Genomic DNA, 6603 nt, shown 5'->3' on the forward strand with positions numbered 1-6603 from the left:
GCCCATGAAAAACTGACAAATACACAGCCATGTGTGTGGGAGATTTTTGTCTAAGGTGCTATATTTGTCTCCTTCTTCCATTTGTCTGCAATCCTGTCTCTTTGAACACGCACTCTCTAGAGACTCCTAAGGCTGTTAAAGATATAGGGGCACTGACATTTAACAAGTAGATTCAGCTGCCTTTTACATGGGGACATTTTTAACATTATGAGAGATGTAAGTTTAATTGGAATGGTCTTCACCAGGAAATCTCCCTGCCTTACGAAGTCAGAGCTACTGTGTTAATCCCAGTAAGCAACTGGGAGCTTGACACCGTTCCTGTTGTTACAATGAGAGTCAGGAAGGGTGAAACGTGTGTAGGAAGGGAGAAACGCACAGGAAACATGCCATCAAGGACAGCGGTGTCGAGCTCCGCAGGCAGCGCGCCAGCCCGTGTTCGGAGATGGCCTGTGGGCTGGGAGGTTGCTGCCCTCTGCGTGCCTGTGCACACCAGATCACACCACCACAATTGCTCAAACACCTCCCCAACCCGCTCTGACAGCTCACAACAGGGGCCTGCAGCCAGGCCATTCTGCACCAACAGCCTGTCCAGCTCCCGTAAGAGCAGCACAGGCCAAAAATCAGAGCTCTAAAGCAAACATGACACAACTACAACTGGGTTTATGGCCAGTTATTAATTAGCCTGCTCTGAGTATCACTCGTTCTTTGCAGGGTTTGCTCTGGATGGGTTAATGGCTACTCTCAGGTCTGAGATAAGCTCAGTCTGGGCCTGTCCTTTGTCTAGCAATGCTCTGACAAGCTACAGACCTCTCTGGCTCCTGCCAAACCTCCATCCCTATGTATGACTTCCAGACAGACAAGAGAGCAAGTGCTTCCCACTTAGCTCTCCCCATACATCTAGCACTCTACCAGAAACAAGCATAAATTACAGTGTCTCTTATAAGCATATAAACAGAGGGTTTTATCTTCTCTTCAGTCTGTAGGAAGATTGCACAAATATCAGATGGGAGGACACCAACTTCACACATTAACTGCTCTTTAACATCGGTGCCATACACTATGCAGCAAAACCTGCCCCTACTTCATCCACAGCCCTTTTTCTTACAGCCTAGTTTGCTTTCTTTTTTCTCCTCTTGTGAATATTCCCAGTTTCCCCACGTTCTTGTCCAAAAGGTTTGAGAGCTTCCTTGCCCAGTTGCAAGAGTGATGGCTATTGCATAGCCAATGCAGCAGGGAAATGTTGATCAAAGCCTGACTTTCTAAATGGCTCTGAAACACATATGTTCAGGTTGCATTGTAGCTCACACACTGAAAAGCGTATTCAGGAAGCCAAACCTGGGATCATTTAAGCCTGAGGTTCTCAAAAGCCTCCCCAAAACATACAGCTCCACACATTTCAGGTTTAGTGGAATCTACCAACCAATTTTCATGGAGCGTAACCCGGATTTGGCCATCCACAGTGGAATCACCTACTCCACGCTTACCCCTACTGCATAAACTAAAGTAGCTGAATGTAGCTCCCGCTCTGCTGCTGTGGTCATCTTCATTAACATACACTCCTACTGGTTTCAGTCCTCCCTTGACTCTAAACCACATGTACACGAAAACAAAATCTCAGTCTCTCTATCAGGAATTACCTTCTTTGGGAATGGGAGAAGAAGGGAAAAGTAATCTGAAGAAAGCAGATACTGCAAAGCATGCTCTGACTTTGGAGAAAACCTAATATCTCTGTGCTTGCTGGGTCAGGTGGAGTGTTGGGTAATGAAAGCACAGGAAGGCACAAGCCAGAGGGATTTTAGGGGTGTATACTAAAGCAATGGGTAAAAATACATTCTACTGCAAGGAAAGCTGTTTACAGCTCCTTTCCCTACGTTTCCCAAAATTACTTCCTGATGGGATTTATTCTCTGCTGCAGATCTGGATGCAGGAGAGCATCTGGTGCTGATTAGTTTCACACAGATCTGCAGCAGAGCCCTGTGCTCACACTCAGCCACGAGCAAGCCCATGCATCGCTCCTGAACCTGCTGCTTCTTCTGACTGTTCCCATGGTAAAACCAAGCACAGCTCCCAACGCCAACACAGCCTGCAGAGCTCTTCTGAAACAAGGCAGTTTGAATCCCCCTCATTTCTCAGCACAGAGGTGGAGGATGAGATCCAGCATCTCTGTGAGAGCTCTGCCAGCCTGTGTTGACAAATTCCTCCCCATCACTCAGTGTAGCTGTGCCAGCACATCTGGGAGACGCACACATCGCCCAGATCCGTGGGGGCAGAGTTATGGTGCCGTTGGCAGACAGTTGCTTGTTCATTTCATGCTTTTCAGAGATCAGTCATTGTGTTTGATGTTCCAGAAAAACACAGGATCTTTGGCTTGTCTTAACCTTGTGCTGCCTATTTTTTACAACAGAATTTGGCTTGTGAATTTACATTTCAGTGAGGAACAGCAACTTGAAACTGCCTCTAAGCCCCTACTGTATCAGGCTGAGATGCTACCATGTTGATTTACATACTCTTCACATTTGTAAAGGGGTTATTTTTCTCTCCACAACTCAGTTTCTAATGAAAGGTGAGGTTCAAAATACAGCATGCTGGCCACACATGTATCAGGTAGGCCATGTTTGGCCCACATAGTTGGCACCCTTATTTAAAGCATACCAGAGAAAATAACCCAAGAAACAGTATGTGTTCCCTGTAAATAGCTGCTCTCTTGGCAGTCGGTGTGTGGTTTATGAACAAATCTGCCCAAACGGCATCAAAGTGCCTGATTTTGCTGAGTTGTGTGTCTAATTTGGCTAACACCTCTGCTGCAGACCGTTGTCCTGGTTTCTTTCATAGGCTTCTGAACCCGATGTTAGCATTGGGACAGGTTTTATGTAGAGTTTATTGAAAGATTTTTGCACTTATTTAGTGCACGGGCCACCTGAGCCAAGTGAAACAGGAACTATGTTCCTAAGGCATGAAAAGGCAGAAAGGAAATTTTCTCCTTGAAATACAGTTTTTTCCACATTACTTAATAGTCTAGAAGGTTAATACCTTTCTGGCAGCACTTCCCACTGGGACTAAAAAATATGGTTCCTACTCTGCCAAACAACAATGTCCTCATGTTTCAGGTTGGGTTAAACGTCTCAGAAACTGGCAGGTGTCACAGCCACCTTGCCTTCAGTGAAAAAGGCAATTGAGAGAGCCCTTATGAAACAAGGGATTTACATCAGTCAGGGCTACTACACAAAAAGCAGGCACATGGCAAGGTTTGAATAGATGGTGAATCATGTGGCCCAGGGGATTTTTCAGGGTGGGGGCGTGTGTGTAAAATACCAGGCCATGAGGACCAGATGGTAGAGCTGTGCATGTGCAAGAGGAACAGCAAGAAACGCTACAGCCATGGATACTGAGAAGCAGCTGAAAGTCAAGGAGACTGGGAGCTTTGATTTTGGACAAAAGCTATTTCTAGTGTTGAGGGAAGGCCAAAGGAGCGTTGGCACCATGAGCAAAACACAGCTGAAAGGACAGTTTTGTACAGTTGTTCTGTAAACAAACTGAATTACCTTGAAAATATACCTTTGAGTTTGTCATAGGCTTCTCCTCTTACACCGTCACCCACAACTTCTATGTGTGTGCAAGGTCAGTTCAGCTCTCCTACATGACAGCTTCCCCTTCTCTATCTGCCCTGCCTGTTCACACTAAATGCTGTGGGGCAGAGGTTGTTCTTCAGTGGGGTCTGTGCACATCACAAACAATTGTTGCCCTTGTGTAATATCTTAAATTTATCAGAAAATCACTACTTACTTGATAAGTCCCATTCTTTCGGGTCTGTCTTTCCTATTGTGAACTCTTCGGGGCATCATCTCTTGCTCTGTATGTACATGCTGCAGTGGGAATTCATGGCTTAAAACACAAATAATTAATATCAGTGGTAATATTAAAAATAAATATTTAAGGCTCTGTCTCGTTATGCATGTTTTTAACTAAGTTTATTAACATTTGCTTTTATATAAATGGGGCTAAACTATTGTTAAGTTTGAGTCTTTGTAAACCCGGGTCTATATTATCACAAGAAAATTCTGAAGGGTATTTGAAAAACATAGTCCTAAAGACATTTAGGAAGAACAGGTCCCCATTCTTGTCTAGCTTATCTTACTATATAAACTAATAATATGAGTATACAGCAGATGGTGTGTGCTGTTACTCCTCAATTGCAATTGTGGCTACACAGTTGTATCCGTATCAGTAGCCTGAGACCTTGCTGGTTAGCTAAAATTGTATTTTCCATCAGAAATATTACTGCAAGCCATGCTTCTTAATGTAAGGGCATGCACTATGGTAGAGCTTAAGTGACTGGAAACGTAAAACTTTGACAGTACTCATAGTTCCTCCAGACAGAAAATAGCTACCCAGAATATTCTGTCAAATCTGGTAACATTTACTCTTTGTGTTTTTGAGAAACAGGAGCATCAACTTATTTCATCACCCTGTATTGTAAAGAAGTCAGAGTTCCAATATTAAACCTAATAGAATCATAGAATAGTTAGGGTTGGAAAGGACCTTAAGATCATCCAGTTCCAACCCCCCTGCCATGGGCAGGGACACCTCACACTAAACCATGGCACCCAAGGCTCTGTCCAACCTGGCCTTGAACACTGCCAAGGACGGAGCATTCACAACCTCCCTGGGCAACCCATTCCAGTGCCTCACCACCCTAACAGTAAAGAATTTCTTCCTTATATCCAGTCTAAACTTCCCCTGTTTCAGTTTGAACCCGTTACCCCTTGTCCTGTCACTGCAGTCCCTGATGAAGAGTCCCTCCCCAGCATCCTTGTAGGCCCCCTTCAGATACTGGAAGCTGCTCTGAGGTCTCCATGCAGCCTTCTCTTCTCCAGGCTGAACAGCCCCAACTTTCTCAGCCTGTCTCCATACAGGAGGTGCTCCAGTCCCCTGATCATCCTTGTGGCCTCCTCTGGACTTGTTCCAACAATTCCATGTCCATCTGTGAGACTTTTCTGGGTGTCTTCATACTAACCTGAATTACCCATCAATACCATCTAGAGTGTTAAAGCATCTTTTAAAAAGCGTACACTTGCAGCAGTTTTCCTAACCTTTCACTCTTCCCTATTATTTTCCTTGGCAATAGAGAAGCAACCAATTGGTAGCAGGATGGGAATGCAGATATTTACCATACTCCATTAAAGTCTTGACTTTGGTACGCTCACTGTAAATCTCTACGTGCACACTGACTCTTGCCCTGCAGATGTGTAAGCTTTCAGTGAAACTCTTGTGCCAAAATCAATACAGAGGCCAAAACAGAAGTAGGAGAAGGACACTTGTAATTAATAATGATTAGATTTGAATTTTACTAATTGAGGGTTGAATCTTCCTCCATTTAAATCAGTGGCAGAACTCCAGATCAGGTTTTACTTTTCCACAGTCAGCAACATGCACTTAGCTCTTGCAGAGGACTTTATATGCCTGAAGCTCTGCATACCCATTAATTAAGTAACTGAGACACTGAAGTGCTGTGTTTCTTCACACTAAGTTGACTCACCACAGGTAAACCATCCATTACTTTAAAACACTCTTTGGAGTGTTTTGCGTTGATTTTACAATCTACTCATTTTCGATTGTTTTGTCCCAAACCTAAAGGTGTACGAATCTAAAAGGTTTCCTGAACTATAACATGTAAAAGGAGACAAAGCTATGAGAGATGTAAATATTGTTTTGTGAGACTTGCAAAAGAAAATCAAACCCCAAAAAGCAACACCACCAACCTAACAATGACCACAAAATACTTTTAGCCCCCCCTAGCACTTTTATGGCAATAATTGACTTGAAAGAAACCACCTGAATCCCAGCACTCAGCTACAGGATGACACCTATCTGCTGATCATATCATACACAGCGTGATGCTGGGGTTGAGCCAGCTCCAAATAAGTTGTTTCAGGGTAAAAGAATTCTTTCCTGGCTGATTCTGAATGCCCTCAGCCATTGCAGTCTACGGGAGCTGGCAGCTTTTGCTGTGTTCTAGATAAGAGATACGAGATTGTGGTTCATAAAGCATCTTTTTGACAGCCTGTGTATTCTATGTTGTCGAATCAACTTTTTCCTTAGTGAAAGGATTACTTTGAACAGGTGTGAACTTGACTGCTTTTTACTGTTGTTAGTTGGATTATTTGTTGTTATTTCCACGTCCCTCCAACTTCCTATCGCCGAAATACCCTTTTTGTTCGCTCTCTGCACAAAGCAGCCTTGCCTTGGAAGAGATCCGGAGTGCGGCAGCGTTTGCGCTGGGTCTGGAAGGCCATCTAGTGACACAAGCGTGCAGCAGGCAACGCAAACCCTGCTGGAGTTGGCACCTCTTTCACCTTCGCTGCATTCAGTGACCTTGCTCCACTCAAAGCGTTCCCTTGGGGGTTTCTTGCTGTTCCCGCAAGTGGCGTTTGAAAACGTTTAAGTGTCAATTTGGATTTCTTAAGAGCTGGGGGGGGGTTATTTGGGATGGAGCCACCGGTAAACGCTGCTAGGACAGAAACACCCTGTTTTGTGCAGAGTGGTGGTAGAGTGGCACAAACACAGCATCGCTCCCCGACCTCTGTATCAGAGCAAAACGTACCC

The sequence above is a fragment of the Psittacula echo genome (assembly GCF_963264785.1).
Source record: "Psittacula echo genome assembly, chromosome: 13".
Classification (NCBI taxonomy): domain Eukaryota; kingdom Metazoa; phylum Chordata; class Aves; order Psittaciformes; family Psittacidae; genus Psittacula; species Psittacula echo.